The sequence below is a fragment of the Lucilia sericata genome, unplaced genomic scaffold (assembly GCF_015586225.1).
Source record: "Lucilia sericata isolate MDLA Ls3-8-SP2 unplaced genomic scaffold, ASM1558622v1 Contig000608F_arrow, whole genome shotgun sequence".
Lineage (NCBI taxonomy): Eukaryota > Metazoa > Arthropoda > Insecta > Diptera > Calliphoridae > Lucilia > Lucilia sericata.
In genome coordinates this window covers 105,322-125,198 of record NW_023994615.1, presented here as the reverse complement: position 1 = coordinate 125,198, position 19,877 = coordinate 105,322, and the positions used below count along the sequence as shown (strand labels likewise).

General features: G+C 30.0%; 1 protein-coding gene across 4 annotated transcripts in view; it reads right to left on the bottom strand.

Annotated features, from left to right (window-relative positions):
* LOC119606623 (GATA zinc finger domain-containing protein 14-like) overlaps nt 1-19,877 on the bottom strand; it is a 156,457-nt gene that overhangs the window by 134,505 nt on the left and 2,075 nt on the right. The window lies entirely within an intron of this gene.

Genomic DNA, 19,877 nt, shown 5'->3' with positions numbered 1-19,877 from the left:
TTACTCTTATCAAAAACCTTTATTTCTTCAAGTGTCGTAACGTTAGTAGGAGCTCAACAAACACACATACACTAGCAAAAGTCGTCGTTTTAAACAATACCAATGAATAAAATATTATTAAAAAAACAGCAAATAAATGCAAAAAAAATATATTAAAAAAACTACTGACACAACAACAACAACAAAAATTACATTCAATTTATCAGTAAAGTTACGTAAATTTGCTATAAAAAAAGTTCAATGACTTTAAATGAATTAAAAATCAAAAAAAAAATAAAAATCAACCAAACACAAAATTACAATTTTTAAAAAAAGTGCACATACAAAAAAAAACAAAATTGAATAAAATTTAATATCAAATCAAACAAAATTTTTTTATTCATCTTGTTAAAATTCAAAAAAATTTCTAACTTAAAATTATTTTTATTACAAAAATTAAGAAAAAAAATATATATATTTTATAAATGTCAAATAAATTCAATGAATTTACGGCCAAAAACAAAAAACCTGCTGTTTTAACTGATTCTTTCTATGATTTTGTAGAACATCTTCTTGGAAAAGAAGCAGAAGAAGAAAAAACTTGAATCAATAGAAATAAATTTATAAAAAATTGGAAAAAAATTATTAAAATAAGGTGCGTTCTTGTACTGTGTCACACAGACACACAGTGATGCCACCAGCCTTGAAAATAATCAAAAACAATAAGAACAACAAATTTGCAAAGATTTTGTATTCTTTTGACAACTAAAACCAAAATGTAAATAAAAACCCCAGTGTTGCATCTCAATCAAAAATGGTGCTGCATTTTTAGTTGTCGTCGTTTTCAATGTATTCAATATTTGTTATTGTTGCTGTTGCTGTTGTTGTTTTTGTCTTGTTGTTATTTACATTAAAGGCCAATATCGTTAAAAATAATGTTTAATTAAATATTTAAATGTAAATGATTATAGTGTGTTGGATTTTAAGTTTTCTTTATTTTTTTTTGTATTTTTGCAGCAACAATTACAATTTAATAAAATGTAATGAGTAGTAGTTCATTAAATTAATAAAAAAAAAGTACAAAAATAAAATGTCAATAAACAGTTGGTAACAAGAAAATAGTATTAGTGTTTTTATTTATTTCGTTTGTTTGACTCTATTCAGAACGATTCGGAATGCTGAAAGTTTTAACAAATTTTTTAACCATTATTAACATGGAAAAAATTCAGATACACTAAAGCTTAGAAAGATATAGAAACTTTGAAAAAGGACTAACTTTTCCCAAAATAGTACTTTTAAAAATAAAAGTACTAAATTACTTTTATATTTTTTATTCGACTGTTTTTAAAAGACTTATGTTTGGAATTGATGTTTTTTATAGTCAGTAGTCAATTGACTGGGCTATGGACTAGTCTATTAACTAATCTATGGATCCGTCTACTAACTAGTCTTTGTTCCAGTCTATTGACTGACTAGTCTGTGGACTAGTCTACTGTCCAGTCTATGGACTAGTGTACTGACTAGTTTATGGACTAGTCTACTGACTAGTTTATGGACTAGTCTACTGACTAGTCTATGGACTAGTCTACTGACTAGTCTATGGACTAGTCTACTGACCAGTCTATGAACTAGTCTATGTACTAGTCTATGGACTAGTCTACTGACTAGTCTGTAGACTAATCTACTGACTAGTGTATGCACTAGTCTATATTCTAGTCTATACACTAGCCTATACACTAGTCTATGCACTAGTCTGTGGAATAGTCTACTGAGTACTTTAAGGACTAGCCTATTGACTAATATATGGACTAGTCTATTGTATAGTTTTTTGGCTAGCTTATGGACTAGTCTATTAACTAGTCCATTGCCTGATCTATGGACCGGGGTATTGACTTGTCTATAGAGAAGTCTTTTGACTATTCTATGGACTTCTATATTGACTGTTTTATAAACTAGTCTATAAATTATTGACTAATCTATTTACTGGTCCATTTACTAGTTCATTGACAGGTCTATGGACTAGTCTATACACTGGCCTATGCACTGGTCTATGGACTTATCTATGCACTAGCCTATGGACTAGTCTATTGACTACTTTGAGGACAGTCTATTGACTAGTTTATGGACTACTTTAGACTACTTTACTTTTTCTATGGACTAGTATATGGACTAGCATACTGACTAGTCTGTGGACTAATCTACTGACTAGTGTATGCACTAGTCTATATACTAGCCTATGGACTAGTCTATGCACTAGTCTGTGGACTATTCTATTGACTGGTCTATAGAAAAGTCTTTTGACTATTCTACGGACTTGACTATTGACTATTTTATAGACTAGTCTATAAACTATGGACTAGTCTATTAACTGGTCCATTTACTAGTTCATTGACAGGTCTATAGACAAGACTATTAACTAGTCTATGGACTAGTCTGTAGACTAGTTTATGGACTAGTATATAGGATAATCTATGGACTAGCCTAGTATATCGACTGGTCTATGGGCTGCGGTATTGACTGGTATATGGACTAGTCTGTTGACTAGTTTATGGACTAGACTATAGGCTATTCTATTAACTAGGTTATTAGCTGGTCTATGAACTAGTGTATTAGTCTATTAACTGGTCTCTTAACTAGTCTATTAGCTGGTCTATTGTCTAGTCTATTGGATTATGTATTCTACGGACTAGAATATTCACTAGTCTATGGACTATTCTCTTGACTAGTGTATTAACAGGTCCATTGACAAGTCTAAGTACTAATCTATGGACTAGGGTATTGATTGCTCTATATACTATTCTCTTGACTAGCCTATTAACTATAGGCTAGTCGATTAATTATGGACTGGTCTATTAAACAGTGTTTGCACTACTTCATTGATGATTTAAGGGACTAGTATTTTGACTATACTTTAGACGAGTCCATTGACTATTCTATGGACTAATCAATTAACAAGTCTATCGACAAGTATATTAGCTATTCTAGAGACAAGACTATTGACGAGTCTATGAACTATTTATTTGACTATTCTATATTAACCGGTATATGGACTAGTCTACAGGCTAGCATATTCACTAGTCCATGGACTATTCCTGTGACTAATCTAAGAACTATTCAATGGATAGGGGTATTGATTGGTCTATGGATTAGTCTAGTAACTAGTTTTCGGACTAGAATAGTCTATTAGGATCTTCGCTTTCAAGACACATCAAGAAACGGACACATCTACTAATCGTCTATTTCTAATCTATGTATATAACTGTTATAGAATCTGTTGTAGACAATATTTAGTCTCATATGTACATTTTCTCGATTTTGAACCGTTCAACGATTAAATTCTTTTATAAAATCAAGAACTAGACAATATTCTTGACAAAATCCACAATAAAAGAGTCTGTCACAGGTTCATTGAGAGAAAATGACTGACAGGTCCTTCCAAAAACCAGTTATTCTAAAACAAGTAAGAGTTTTATATTCGGCTGTGCCGAATGTTATATATTCTTCAACCGGATGTGTTAAAAAACAGTCAGTACAAAAAATTATTCCAAAAAATCAAAAAATTCCAAAAGGTACTCTTTAAAGAAGGGAAAAGTACTGAAAAGAAACCTTTTAGATGTTCTCACTTGGTCCTGGCTTTACATGCTTAATTTCTTATTTCTAGGTGTAATATTATAGAAAATTCGAAAAATACTTTTTGAGGAACGAGAAAGTACCAAAAAAATCCCCTTTTATAGGTTCTCATTTACTCCAGGTCATATATGCTTAAGTTTATGTTTCTAGGTTCAATGTTATAGAAAATTCAATAAGTGCTTTTTGAAGAGCGAGAAAGTACCAAAAAATCCCCTTTTATAGGTTCCCACATTATAGGCCCTACATGCGATCTCCTCGAAAGCATATTATATACCCTTCTCACGAAGATGAAGGGTAAAAACTTAAACGCATTAGATATCAAACCCACAACGCAATTTTGGAAAACTCATGTAAACATATAATCTGTTTAACCTTTAAAAATAGGTCATTTGGATCATAAAGTCAAGATATCTCAAATCTTCTTATTTTTTTCATTTCATTCTTAAAATAGCGCCAATCTAAACAAAGTTGCAAACAATTTGTTTAAATATGTCCTAAAACGTATAATATGACATTTGCCATCTTAAATTTTTTTACATTTTTGACTAATTTTTGACATTTCTGAATGATTTAAACGTCATGCTGTGTGATGAAACAAAATTTTGTGATTTTTCCACATAATGTTTATACAAAAACTTTATTGAAGTAAAGAAAAAAACAAAAATCATTTTACCTTAAAAAGAATCAAAATATACAGACATTCAAAACCTTGATCTTTAGTCATTAAAAAGAATTAAATACAAACGTTTTTTTTTTTTTTTTTGTATTTATTGAAAATAAACATACAACCGCAGAGCAGCAACACTTGTTTTTGATGTCTGATTATGATTTTGTATTATAATTTTAGTTTTTTGTGTAATTTTTCAAAAATTATGTATGCGGATTTAAAAGATTTTGTTTTGTTAAGAAAACATTAAATTGGACATGTGTGTTGCATTTTAGCAATAATTTTTTTTAATATTTATTACTTTTGTTAAATGCAACCATGACCTTCAAATGTGAGTTTTTTATTATTTCAAACAATATTATTTATATTTTACTCTCAAAGGTGAGATAATTTTTTTATAATTTTTTTTTAATAAATAAAAAATCGGTTTTTTTTATTAATGTCCAGTAATCAGAAAGAAAAAAAAAAACAAATAACAAATTTATTGCAGAGCAACAACAATGAAATGAAAAAAACAACAACAAATTTATTTAAAGATTTATTGAAAAATTGATAAGATTTATTTATTTGTAGCTGAGTTTAATTTGTCAAAAGAAATAAATTTTTTAACAAAAAAAAACTTGCAAAAAAAAGAATTAAAAGTAATACAACATTTAAAAATTATGCAGCATACCTTTAGGCTTTTTTATTACTGATCTTTATTATATTAAGCTTTTTACGTAAATATCAAGTAAAGCTTTGTTTGAAATAACGGTTACTTTATTAAAGTTAAGTTTTAAAAGCTAAATAAAGCTTTTTGAAGTGTTTAACCCTGGAAAAACTGCTGGTAGATTTAAGTTTCACAATTTTTAAATAAATAATTTAGAAATAAAAAACAGTATTTTTCTTGGGAACAAATATTCTCAAATCGCGTAACTGATATTAAGAATATAAGTCGTAGACCCCCAAAAGTATCTTTATTTTCATTCCTTATTAAATCCTAACACGATTTTCATTATTAATCGATTCCCAAACTAAACATCTAGTTATTCCCTTTCCAACTTCAACATTTATTTCAAAACTCTTTAATTTATTACTTTTTTTTAAAAAATTTCCATTTTAACAAAATGTAATTGAAAGAAAACACCCTAAAACTAAATGTATTTTATCATATTAAAAATTCCTCATTTCTATGTATTTGTTGCAATTATCTTATCGTATTTCTACAACAGCAACAACAACAACAACAAAAGAAATAATTTTACTTTTTTTTCAATTTGTATTGACATCTATATAATATACACAGTAGTTTAGGATTCTAATCAAAATTGTATAATAAAAGTGCCTTTAGTCATAGAAAAAAATCCATAAACAATCTTAACAAATTTTCAATGTCAATAGAAATTAAAATAATTCCAATTTATAGAGATTTAGAAAAACACAAAAGGAAAATGTTGAAAAACTAAATTAGATGGGTTCCAAAAAAAAAATAAATTTCTAACCAAACAGATTATAATAGACTTTACTACATATAGTCTTGACTATAGATCAGTATATAGTCATGACTATAGATCAGTCTATAGTCTTGACTATAGAATAGTCTATAGCCTTGACTATAGAACAGTTTATAGTTTTGACTATAGAACAATTTATAGTCTTGACTATAGAACAGTTTATAGTCTTGATTATAGAATAATCTATAGTCTTGACTATAAAACACTCTAAAGTCTTTATAATAGAACAATCTATAGTCTTGACTACAGAGCAGTCTATAGTCTTGACTATAGAACAGTCTATAGTCTTGACTTTAGAACAGTCTATAGTCTTGACTATAGAACAGTCTATAGTCTTGACTTTAGGACAGTCTATAGTCTTGACTATAGAACAGTTTACAGTTTTGACTATAGAACAGTTTATAGTTTTGACTATAGAACAGTTAATAGTCTTGACTATAGAACAGTTTATAGTCTTGACTATAAAACAGTTTATAGTCTTGACTATAGAATAGTCTATAGTCTTAACTACAGAACAGTCTATAGTTTTGACTATAGAACAGTCTATAGTCTTGACTCTAGAACAGTCTATAGTTTTGACTATAGAACAGTCTATAGTCTTGACTACAGAACAGTCTATAGTCTTAACTACAGAGCAGTCTATAGTTTTGACTATAGAACAGTCTATAGTCTTGACTATAGATCAGGCTATAGTCTTCACTATAGAACAGTCTATAGCCTTGACTGTAGAACAGTATATAGCCTTGACTATAGAACAGTCTATAGCCTTAACTATAGAACAGTCTATAGTCTTGACTATAGAACAGTCTATAATCTTAACTACAGAGCAGTCTATAGTTTTGACTATAGAACAGTCTATAGCCTTAACTATAGAACAGTCTATAGTCTTGACTATAGAACAGTCTATAGTCTTAACTATAGAACAGTCTATAGGCTTAACTATAGAACAGTCTATAGTCTTGACTATAGAACAGTCTATAGCCTTAACTATAGAACACTCTATAGCCTTGACTATACAATAGTCTATAGTTTTGACTATAGAACAGTCTATAGTCTTGACTATAGAACAGTCTATAGTCTTAACTACAGAGCAGTCTATAGTTTTGACTATAAAACAGTCTATAGTCTTGACTATAGAACAGTCTATATCCTTGACAATAGAACAGTCTATAGCCTTAACTATAGAACAGTCTATAGTCTTGACTATAGAACAATCTATAGTCTTGACTATAGAACAGTCTATAGTCTCGACTATAGAACAGTCTATAGTCTTGACTATGGAACAGTCTATAGTCTTGACTATGGAACAGTCTATAGTCTTGACTATAGAACAGTATATAGTCTTAACTACAGAGAAGTCTATAGTTTTTACTATAGAACAGTCTATAGTCTTGACTATAGAACAGTCTACAGTCTTGACTATATAACAGTATATAGTCTTGACTATGGAACAGTCTATAGCCTTGACTATACAACAGTCTATAGTTTTGACTATAGAACAGTCTATAGTCTTGAGTATAGAACAGTCTTTAGTCTTGACTATAGAACAGTCTATAGCCTTGACTATAGAACAGCCTATAGCCTAGACTATACAACAGTCTATAGTTTTGGCTATAGAACAGTCAATAGTCTCGACTATAGAGCAGTCTATAGTCTTAACGATATAACAGTCTATACTCTTGACTATAGAATATTCTATAGTCTTGACCATAGAACAGCGTCTAGTCTTGAATTTTGAACAGTCTACAGTCTTGACTATATAACAATGTATAGTCTTTCCTATAGAACGGTCTATAGCCTAGACTATATTATAGTCTATAGTCTAGACTACAGAACAGTCTATAGTCATGACTGGGGGTCAGAGAGAACGTGGTTGTTTTAGCGAGTTAAAGTCTCGCACTTCTGGTATCATCGGACAACCAGAGTCTTTCGATGATTTTTTCTTCGTATAAAAACAAATCTTGACTATGGAAGAGTCTATAATCATGGCTATAGAACAGGCTATTGTCTATACTATAGTACAATCTATAGTCTGTGCTATAGAACAATCTATAGTCTGGACTATAGAACATTCTATAGTCTGGACTATAAAACATTTTACAGTCTTGACTATAGAACAGTTTATAGTTTTGACTATAGAACATTCTATAGTCTTGCCTATAGAACAGTCAATAGTCTTGCCTGTAGAAGAGTCTTTAGTCTTGACTATAAATCACTCTATTGTCTTGGCTATAGACCAGACTGTGGTACTGACTGTAAAATAGTCTTGACTAGTATCTATACACTTGACTATAGTTCAATCTATAGTCTTGATTATAGACCAATCTATAATCTTGACTAAAGAGCAATATATAGTCTTGACTATAGACCATAGGCTATAGTCTGGACTATACACCTGTCTATAATCTGGACTATACACCTTTCTATATCTATAGTCTAGACTGTATACTAATCTATAGTCTAGACTATAGATAAAGTCTAGACCAGTCTATAATATATGCCTTAAATCAGTAGTGGACGTAGACCAATCTACACTGTTGACTATTTATAGTCTTGAAAAGAAACTAAATACTTGCCGCCTACCTAATTTGGCAAAAAGGAAACCAATTAAATAGCAATAATAATACAAAGACAATTCAAAACTAGTGCCTTTCTCAAGGGTATAGATCACTTGGTTAAATTTGTCTAATAACAATTATGCAAATAAATTTGTTTATACATACAAACAAATGGAATAAATAATGAATAGGCCCGTGTTGAAAACAAAAAAAAAGTAAGAAACAAGTGTTTTTTTTTTTTTTTTTGGTTTTGCGAAAATAAAAGATTGTTTTGAATATTAATAGTTTTGCGTAGGTTCTTTAATAAACAAGAATTCTGTATAAATTAAATACAAATTGTTTGCTTTTATAAAATAGAAGTGCAAAAAGCAAAAACAAAATTTATAAACAATAACATCATAATTATTTAAAAAAGAAACAGCGGCAAAAGAAAACGAAAGCAAAACAAATACAAAAAGGTTGGCAACAAAACATAAGTAAACAAACAAACGATTGGCAACTACCAACGAAGCGGTAAACACTTAAGTAGTGATGCCATATTTGTGTTTCGCGCTGTTATTTGTTTTATCTTTACAAAATTTTCTGCTTAAAACACGTGGAATTTTGTTTTAGTTTTATTAGCAAATACAAAAAATAAACAAAAAAAATTCATTCATTAACTAAAAATTTAATTTTAAAACAAATTGAAAAACTCGGTGCGTAATTGAAATTGTGTTAGACCGAAAATGTATTTGGAGGTCAGTAGAATGTTATGATAACGTAAATAAAATAAATAAATTATCACACACAAATACAATACAATACATACTCATTTGCTTTTGCTCTATTTTTGATTTGTTTTTACTCTTCGTTTTCTTCATTCATTTTTATCAAAAATTACCAAAACGTAAAAAAAGAAAAACAACTACACATGTTTTTAGTAGATACGCAATATTTTGCGGTAAAATAAAATTGAAAAAAAATTAAGTAATTAAAAGAAAACTGCCGATAGTCTAGCTCATAGACTAGTCCATAGAGTAGCCCATAGACTAGTTAAAAGATTAGCCAATATTCTAATCAATCGTCCAATCCATAGTCTAGTTTATAGAATATTCAGACAACTAGTCCATAGACTAGTAAATAGTGTAGTACATAGACTAGTCCACAGATTACTCAGTAGACTATACTAGTTAATAGTCTAGTATATAAACTAGTTAATAGTATAGTCCAAAAAGTAGTGCACAGAGTAGTCAATTGTCTGATCCATTGAGTAGTTAATAGAACAGCCAATAGACTACTCAATATAATAGTTTAGTGCATATACTATAGTCCATGGACTAGTAAACAGTGTGGTACATAGGCTAGTCAATACACAGGCTTCAGTATAGGTGTCCATAGTCTTTTCAATTGTCTAGTCCATAGACTAATTAATAGCCTAGTTCATAGACAAGTCAATAGACTTGCCAACTGTCTAGACCATTAACTGATCAGACAATGGAGTTGGCAACACATAAACTTATTAATTTCACATTAGGGTTCTATAAATCGACTTTCGAATAGTCGAACAATCGACTTTTTGTCGAAAAAAGTCGAAAAGTCGAAGTCGACTATTTTGTTCCAAAAAAGTCGATAACTCGACTATCGTCTATGAAAAAAGTCGAAAAGTCGACTTTGTAAATAAAAGTCGAAAAAAGTCGATAAGTCGAAAAAAGTCGAAAAGTCGGAAAAAATCGAAAAGTCGAAAATAGTCGAAAATTTTAAAAAAGTGGAAAAGAGGTCAAAAACTCTAAAATAGTCGGAAAAACTCGAAAAAAGTAAAAAAATAGTCGAAAAAAGTCGAAAAAAAGTCGAAATAAGTCGAAAATAGTCAAAAAGTCGTAAAAAATCGAAAAGTCGAAAAGTCGGAAAAAGTCGAAAATTCGAAAAAAGTCGGAAAAAGTCGAAAAAAGTCAAAAAGTCGAAAAAAGTCGAAAAAAGTCGGAAAAAGTCGAAAAAAGTCGAAAAATCGGAAAAAGTCGAAAAGTCGGAAAAAGTCGAAAAAAGTCGAAAAGTCGACCATTTATAAAATACTAAAAGTCGAAAAGTCTAAAAGTCGACTTTTAAATAAATGAAAAAGGTCGAAAAATCGACTTTTCATAAAATGGAAAAAGTCGAAAGGTCGAAAAGTCGACTTTTAACTAAATGCAAAAAGTCGAAAAGCCGAAAAGTCGACTTTTCGTTTCAACTATAGAACCCTATTTCACATAAATTTCTTTCTTATTTTCTAGAAATCATTTGAAAATCCACGTACTAGGCTTTTTGATAAATTATACAAAATTATACTTTTAATTTTACCATCTACTCTGCTCCATATTTATTTAAATATTTAGATTTTATTTTGTAAAAGATAAGATAATTGTTAAGAGAAGAAGAAATAAAAGTTTTCTATTTACTTAAATAATTCATATAAAAGCGTTAATAAAACTACAACTATTTTTTCCACTTTTAACCAAAACTCAAGTGTGAAAACAAATCTTTAAACATTTAACTTCAAGCTGTATTTTTTCTTAAATAAAATATATCAAAAAAATAAATCCAAGCTGTAGTCTCCAACAGAAGACAATGGACTATAATGATCAGCTTATATAGAACATTATTATGATAAGCATTTCTAAACCACGATTTGTATAAAATACAAATAATTTAAAACTAGTTTTCAACACTTTTATTTTCATTTAATATTTAGTGAAGGTAGCAAATATAAATAAATATTATGTACATAAATTTATTTTAATTTGTTTATGTTAAATTTTATTTATTAATTATGTTGTATTATACTTTATTTTATGATTTTTTTAAGTTTTAATGGAAATATTGGGTAAAATACTTAATATTTCCATATTTGTAAATACTTTTCGTTAAGTACTAGAAAAATACGTTTTATAATTAGAAAAAGTAATGGTTTGACTATTGAATAGTCAATAGTTTAATTCACGAATAAGTCAGTAGTCTAATACATAGACTAGTAATAGTCTAATATATATTTACATCAGTTAATAGTCTAATCCATAGATTATTATATAGTCTAATCCATAGAATAGTCAATAGTCTAATCCATAGACTAGTCAATAGTCAAATCCATAGACTATTCAGTAGCCTAGTCAATAGTCTAATGCATAGACTAGTCTAATCTATAGTCTAATCCATAGACTAGTCAATAGCCTAATCCATAGACTAGGTAAAAGTCTAATCCATAGACTAATCAATAGTCTTATCCATAGATTAGTCAATAGTCTAGTCCATAGACAAGTCAATAGTATAATCTAATCCATAGACAAGTCAATAGTCTAACACATAGACTAGTCTAAAGTCAAATCCATAGACTAGTCAAGAGTCTAATCCATAGACTAGTCAATAGCCTAATCCATAGACTAGGTAATAGTCTAATCCATACACTAATCAATAGTCTTATCCATAGATTAGTTAATAGTCTAGTCCATAGACAAGTCAATAGTATAATCCAAAGATTAGTCAATAATCTAATCCATAGACAAGTCAATAGTCTAACGCATAGACTAGTCTAAAGTCAAATCCATAGACTAGTCAATAGTCTAATCCATAGTCTAATCAATAGTCTAAACCATAGACTAGTCAATAGTCTAAACCATAGACTAGTCAATAGTCTAAACCATAGACTAGTCAATAGTCTAATCCATAGACTAGTCAATAGTCTAATCCATAGACTAGTCAATAGTCTAATCCATAGACTAGTCAATAGTCTAATCCATGGACTAATCAATAGTCTAATCCATAGACTAGCCAATAACCTAGTCAATAATCTAACGCTTAGACTAGTCTAAAGTCAAATCCATAGACTAGTCAATAGTCTAATCAATAGCCTAATCCACAGACTAGTTAATAGTCTAATCCATAGACTAGTCAATAGTCTAATCCATCGACTAATAAATAGTCTAATCCATTGACTAGTCAATAGTCTAATCAATAGTCTCATCCATAGACTAGTCAATAGTCTAATCCATAGAATAGGCAATAGTCTAATCTATAGACTAGTCAATAGACTAATCAATAGTCTTATTCATAGACTAGTCAATAGTTTATCCATAGACTAGTCAATAGTTTATCCATAGACTAGTCAATAGTCTAGTCAATAGTATAACGAATAGACTATTCAAAAGTCGAATCCATAGACTTGTCAATAATCTAATTCATAGACTAGTCAATAGTTTAGTACTAGTCCATAGTCTTATCAATAGACTAGTTCTATTAGATAAGACTAATCAATATACCAGCCCATATACTAGAAAATAGTACAGTCAGTAATCTAGTCCATATTCTAGTCGATTGATTAAATAATAGACTAAACAATATACTAGTCAGAAGTCTAATCAAATGTCTTGTCCATAGACTAGTCCACAGATAATACAGTAGGCTGAACCATAGGCAAGTCAATAGGCTATTGAGTAGTCCTGTCTATATAACAGTAAACAGTCTTCTCTATTTACTACATTATGACTTTAACTCAAAAAACCTGATTTGGTGTCGAAATTCTGATGTCATGCTAGTTAATTATAGGAAAATATGGAACCAATTCCCTGTTAACAGAAAATTTTCGTTAAATTCTCTAATTATAAATTTTTTTCTATAATTAAAAAATTCTCTATTTAAAAAAATTATTTATAAAAAATGTTATAGACAATTTTTAATATCATCATTCTAAATTAAATTTTATAAAATTTCATATATATTTTTTATATAAATCTTGAATATATTTACAGTTCATTTTTATTATTATTATTATTCTCAACCCGTTTCTAATTCATTCAAAAATTTATTGATCTTAATCGCCATATTATAAATAAAATAAAAAATAAAAGCAAACAATCTTCAATTTTAATCACTTTCATTAGTTGGGTTTTTTTTTTTTTTTTTGTTTAACAAAAACAATAAAAAACCACATACGTAAAATAATTTTAAAACAACTAGTTATCGACAGCAGCACGTTTTCAATTTTAGATTAAAGTTTTGTCGAGTTTTTTGATTTCAAATAACCCCAGTTTAAGATGATGACATGAGAGCTCTTCAAGGCTGTAAAGTATTAGTGTTGTATTTCCTTAGTTCAGTATTTGTTTATATTTTTAATATTTAGCATTAAACTAATAATATTTTTCTGTATATATTATGGGAATTTTATGTTAACTAACCCATTTTAGTTTATAAAATTGTTAATTTATAGTCAAACTTTACAAATAATTTTTTTGCGTCACATTTAAGTCTAATGGAAACTTTAGTGAAAAAACCGGCTAAAATATTTGCGTCTATATGAAGCATATAAGTTGGCAATATTATTCATGCAAAATTAGTGTTAAAACTGGAAAATGGATCATAAGTTTTTAAAAATATCTGGAGTCGGTATTAACAAATGAAATTAAATGTATCTTGTTAAAAGTGTATGGGTTTAAAGGACGTTGGTGAGTATGGATCGTATAGTCAAGTCTATAGTTAAGTCTATAATATAGTCTTTAGCCTAGTCTATAGTCTAGTCTATATTCTAGTCTTTAGTCTACAGTCTAGTCTATATTCTAGTCTATAGTCTACAGTCTAGGCTATAGTCTAGGCTATAGTCTAGGCTATAGTCTAGTCTATAGTCTAGTCTATAGTCTAGTCTATAGTCTAGTCTATAGTCTAGTCTATAGTCTAGTCTAAGTCTAGTCTATAGTCTAGTCTATAGTCTAGTCTATAGTCTAGTCTATAGTCTAGTCTATAGTCTAGTCATAGTCTAGTCTATAGTCTAGTCTATAGTCTAGTCTATAGTATAGTCTATAGTCTAGTCATAGTCTAGTCTATAGTCTAGTCTATAGTCTAGTCTATAGTTAGTCTATAGGTCTAGTCTATGTCTGTCTATATCTAGTCTATAGTCTAGTCTATAGTCTAGTCTATAGTCTAGTCTATAGTCTAGTCTATAGTCTAGTCTATAGTCTAGTCTATAGTCTAGTCTATAGTCTAGTCTATAGTCTAGTCTATAGTCTAGTCTATAGTCTAGTCTATAGTCTAGTCTATAGTCTAGTCTATAGTCTAGTCTATAGTCTAGTCTATAGTCTAGTCTATAGTCTAGTCTATAGTCTAGTCTATAGTCTAGTCTATAGTCTAGTCTATAGTCTAGTCTATAGTCTAGTCTATAGTCTAGTCTATAGTCTAGTCTATAGTCTAGTCTATAGTCTAGTCTATAGTCTAGTCTATAGTCTAGTCTATAGTCTAGTCTATAGTCTAGTCTATAGTCTAGTCTATAGTCTAGTCTATAGTCTAGTCTATAGTCTAGTCTATAGTCTAGTCTATAGTCTAGTCTATAGTTTAGTCTATAGTCTAGTCTATAGTCTAGTCTATAGTCTAGTCTATAGTCTAGTCTAGTCTATAGTCTAGTCTATAGTCTAGTCTATAGTCTATAGTCTAGTCTATAGTCTAGTCTATAGTCTAGTCTAGTCTATAGTCTAGTCTATAGTCTAGTCTATAGTCTAGTCTATAGTCTAGTCTATAGTCTAGTCTATAGTCTAGTCTATAGTCTAGTCTAGTCTATAGTCTAGTCTATAGTCTAGTCTATAGTCTAGTCTATAGTCTAGTCTATAGTCTAGTCTATAGTCTAGTCTATAGTCTAGTCTATAGTCTAGTCTATAGTCTAGTCTATAGTCTAGTCTATAGTCTAGTCTATAGTCTAGTCTATAGTCTAGTCTATAGTCTAGTCTATAGTCTAGTCTATAGTCTAGTCTATAGTCTAGTCCTATAGTCGTCTATAGTCTATAGTCTAGTCTATAGTCTAGTCTATAGTCTAGTCTATAGTCTAGTCTATAGTCTAGTCTATAGTCTAGTCTATAGTCTAGTCTATAGTCTAGTCTATAGTCTAGTCTATAGTCTAGTCTATAGTCTAGTCTATAGTCTAGTCTATAGTCTAGTCTATAGTCTAGTCTAGTCTAGTCTATAGTCTAGTCTATAGTCTAGTCTATAGTCTAGTCTTAGTCTAGTCTATAGTCTAGTCTATAGTCTAGTCTAGTCTATAGTCTAGTCTATAGTCTAGTCTATAGTCTAGTCTATAGTCTAGTCTATAGTCTAGTCTAGTCCTAGTCTATAGTCTAGTCTATAGTCTAGTCTATAGTCTAGTCTATAGTCTAGTCTATAGTCTAGTCTATAGTCTAGTCTATAGTCTAGTCTATAGTCTAGTCTATAGTCTAGTCTATAGTCTAGTCTATAGTCTAGTCTATAGTCTAGTCTATAGTCTAGTCTATAGTCTAGTCTATAGTCTAGTCTATAGTCTAGTCTATAGTCTAGTCTATAGTCTAGTCTATAGTCTAGTCTATAGTCTAGTCTATAGTCTAGTCTATAGTCTAGTCTATAGTCTAGTCTATAGTCTAGTCTATAGTCTAGTCTATAGTCTAGTCTATAGTCTAGTCTATAGTCTAGTCTATAGTCTAGTCTATAGTCTAGTCTATAGTCTAGTCTATAGTCTAGTCTATAGTCTAGTCTATAGTCTAGTCTATAGTCTAGTCTATAGTCTAGTCTATAGTCTAGTCTATAGTCTAGTCTATAGTCTAGTCTATAGTCTAGTCTATAGTCTAGTCTATAGTCTAGTCTATAGTCTAGTCTATAGTCTAGTCTATAGTCTAGTCTAGTCTAGTCTATAGTCTAGTCTATAGTCTAGTCTATAGTCTAGTCTATAGTCTAGTCTATAGTCTAGTCTATAGTCTAGTCTATAGTCTAGTCTATAGTCTAGTCTATAGTCTAGTCTATAGTCTAGTCTATAGTCTAGTCTATAGTCTAGTCTATAGTCTAGTCTATAGTCTAGTCTATAGTCCTAGTCTATAGTCTAGTCTATAGTCTATCTATAGTCTAGTCTATAGTCTAGTCTATAGTCTAGTCTATAGTCTAGTCTATAGTCTAGTCTATAGTCTAGTCTATAGTCTAGTCTATAGTCTAGTCTATAGTCTAGTCTATAGTCTAGTCTATAGTCTAGTCTATAGTCTAGTCTATAGTCTAGTCTATAGTCTAGTCTATAGTCTAGTCTATAGTCTAGTCTATAGTCTAGTCTATAGTCTAGTCTATAGTCTAGTCTATAGTCTAGTCTATAGTCTAGTCTATAGTCTAGTCTATAGTCTAGTCTATAGTCCTAGTCTATAGTCTAGTCTATAGTCTAGTCTATAGTCTAGTCTATAGTCTAGTCTATAGTCTAGTCTATAGTCTAGTCTATAGTCTAGTCTATAGTCTAGTCTATAGTCTAGTCTATAGTCTAGTCTATAGTCTAGTCTATAGTCTAGTCTATAGTCTAGTCTATAGTCTAGTCTATAGTCTAGTCTATAGTCTTGTCTATAGTCTAGTCTATAGTCTAGTCTATAGTCTTGTCTATAGTCTAGTCTATAGTCTAGTATATAGTCTAGTCTATAGTCTAGTCTATAGTCTAGTCTATAGTCTAGTCTATAGTCTAGTCTATAGTCTAGTCTATAGTCTAGTCTATAGTCTAGTCTATAGTCTAGTCTATAGTCTAGTCTATAGTCTAGTCTATAGTCTATCTAGTCTAGTCTATAGTCTAGTCTATAGTCTAGTCTATAGTCTAGTCTATAGTCTAGTCTATAGTCTAGTCTATAGTCTAGTCTATAGTCTAGTCTATAGTCTAGTCTATAGTCTAGTCTATAGTCTAGTCTATAGTCTTGTCTATAGTCTAGTCTATAGTCTAGTCTATAGTCTTGTCTATAGTCTAGTCTATAGTCTAGTCTATAGTCTAGTCTATAGTCGTCTATAGTCTAGTCTATAGTCTAGTCTATAGTCTAGTCTATAGTCTAGTCTATAGTCTAGTCTAGTAGTCTAGTCTATATCTAGTCTATAGTCTAGTCTATAGTCTAGTCTATAGTCTAGTCTATAGTCTAGTCTATAGTCTATCTATCTAGTCTATAGTCTAGTCTATAGTCTAGTCTATAGTCTAGTCTATAGTCTAGTCTATAGTCTAGTCTATAGTCTAGTCTATAGTCTAGTCTATAGTCTAGTCTATAGTCTAGTCTATAGTCTAGTCTATAGTCTAGTCTATAGTCTAGTCTATAGTCTAGTCTATAGTCTAGTCTATAGTCTAGTCTATAGTCTAGTCTATAGTCTAGTCTATAGTCTAGTCTATAGTCTAGTCTATAGTCTAGTCTATAGTCTAGTCTATAGTCTAGTCTATAGTCTAGTCTATAGTCTAGTCTATAGTCTAGTCTATAGTCTAGTCTATAGTCTAGTCTATAGTCTAGTCTATAGCTAGTCTATAGTCTAGTCTATAGTCTAGTCTATAGTCTAGTCTATAGTCTAGTCTATAGTCTAGTCTATAGTCTAGTCTAGAGTCTAGTCTAGTCTATAGTCTAGTCTAGTCTATAGTCTGGTTTATAGTCATTATTCTAGTCTTTGATCGTACCAGATCTAACTAGAGAATAATCAACAAAGAGGGAAAACTGTACAGATTTTGGGCAATATAGGGCAAGTAATAACTATTGGTTTAGAACTATTTGCGTAAAGTGCAATCACCTCTTCAAACTATAATTATCATTTATAATTAAAACATGAATTTCAATTTATTTATTCTGTCTTATCAATTTCCAAGAAAAGCCACAACTGGAAGGTAATTAAATGCTAAAATAATGATCGAGTATGAAGACACAGAGAGAATGAGAGGCGAAGAAAGTCGCTTATTAAAAAAATGGGAAATTACAAACAGTCATTGGAAGTAATATAAGTATAACATAATGTATTTGTCATAAAATCTATTAATTAAGCATATTAAAAGATTTAGTTTAAACATGTAAAATAAAACTAATTTTATTTAAAATATATATTTTTTATTTAATTACTTAGACTTGTACGTACTTGACGTGTCTAAAACTAATTTATTCAAAAAAACTTTGCAAATATTTAAAGGGTTATCTGTAATTTATCTTAATTTCATATTATTTAGAATTATTTTAATTTTTCCAATTCATTAATTTCTCGATAATTTGACAAATGTAAACAAATGATGTCTCTGCCTGTAATTACAATAACTCTAAATGAGACGTCAATCACGTAAAACGTAAATGAAACAAACTGTTGTTTTAAAAGAAATCCCCGGACTATATTACAAACAAAAGTATTATATTTATCGGAAACGGGTTTTATTTTTTTTTATTTTGATGATACGCAAGACATCAAATAGAATAGTTTATTATAAAGGGAAGAGTATTATGTATTTGTTTTTGAAAGAGGAACTATATATATCGGGTCTTGATTCAATTATGAATTTATAAATGACAATCATGGGTGACGGTTTATATGAAGGATATGAAACTATCATCATAAATGGATAAGCTATTGAAATGGGTCTAATGTTAATTTATGCAAAACTTAACCCAGATATAAACGTTTAAGCATACTTCCGAGGGATCCTTTCTATAGGAGCTAATTGAAATCACGGACCGATTTCTATCAATTTGGAAATGCTTTGAACAAAATAAAGATATGTGTTTAGTTAACTTCAAAATTTCCTATATCTGGTCCACAAGATTTGCATATATGGTAATACCGACAAGCGGATATACAATTGAATGTGTAATAACTTTTGTACAATATTCTTTTTAAGATCACCAGAGTCTAAAACTTGTTCACATAGATTAATGACCTATCACAGTCTGAAACTTTTTTAAGTCTGGTCCACAAGAGTTATATGGTAATACTGACACTTGATTGAAGTTTTAACAAATTTGTACTAACTTTTATATAATATTATCTTTAAGATCGTCAGGGTCTGAAACTTCTTCAAATAGATTTATGACTTATCAGAGTCTGAGACCGTTATAAAAACGGTTTCAGACTGCTTTAAAATCGTCAGGGTCTGATAGTTTCTCAAATAGATTTATGACTTATCAGAGTCTAAGAACGTTATACCAACCAGTACCCGTTTTAGTTTGAATCCATCAATCATAGATCACGTCAATTGCAGCCCAGACATTTCATATAGGTCATATATAGGACCAATTGGACGTTTAGCCTTTTATTCGGGCTCCCAACATGTTGTAGTTTGATCTATGTATATCATGCGGTTTAAGGGAGCCTGACTTTTTGATCGTAAAAACCATTTATTAGAGATGTATTTGTTATAAATGTATCGGACTCCACTAGGAATTGAGTGAGAAAGATGTTGTACGAACGTGATAACGTGATCCAACTCAAAACTGTTACCCTTAACCATCACTACAGTTCTACCAGGGATCGTTTCCTTCCAAGACGTACTGCTAGGTATGCAGTACAGCATTAGGAGTTGAAATTGTAAGATATTGAACAAATGTAACAATAGGATTCAGTTCTAAATCGTTGATATAGAACATCACCACAGTACTACCCCCGATCTTTTCTCTCAAAAACCCATTGACGAAGATTATTGTACTAAAACAGTTCTCTTCTCTTTAAAATATTGATTTAAAATGAGAAATAAAACTGATTTCAGATTGTGCCGAAAGGCGGGTGTGAAGGAAGGTGGGTAGAAGGAACAGGAAGGCGGGTTTTGGCTGAGCAATGTTGTCCATTTTTAGC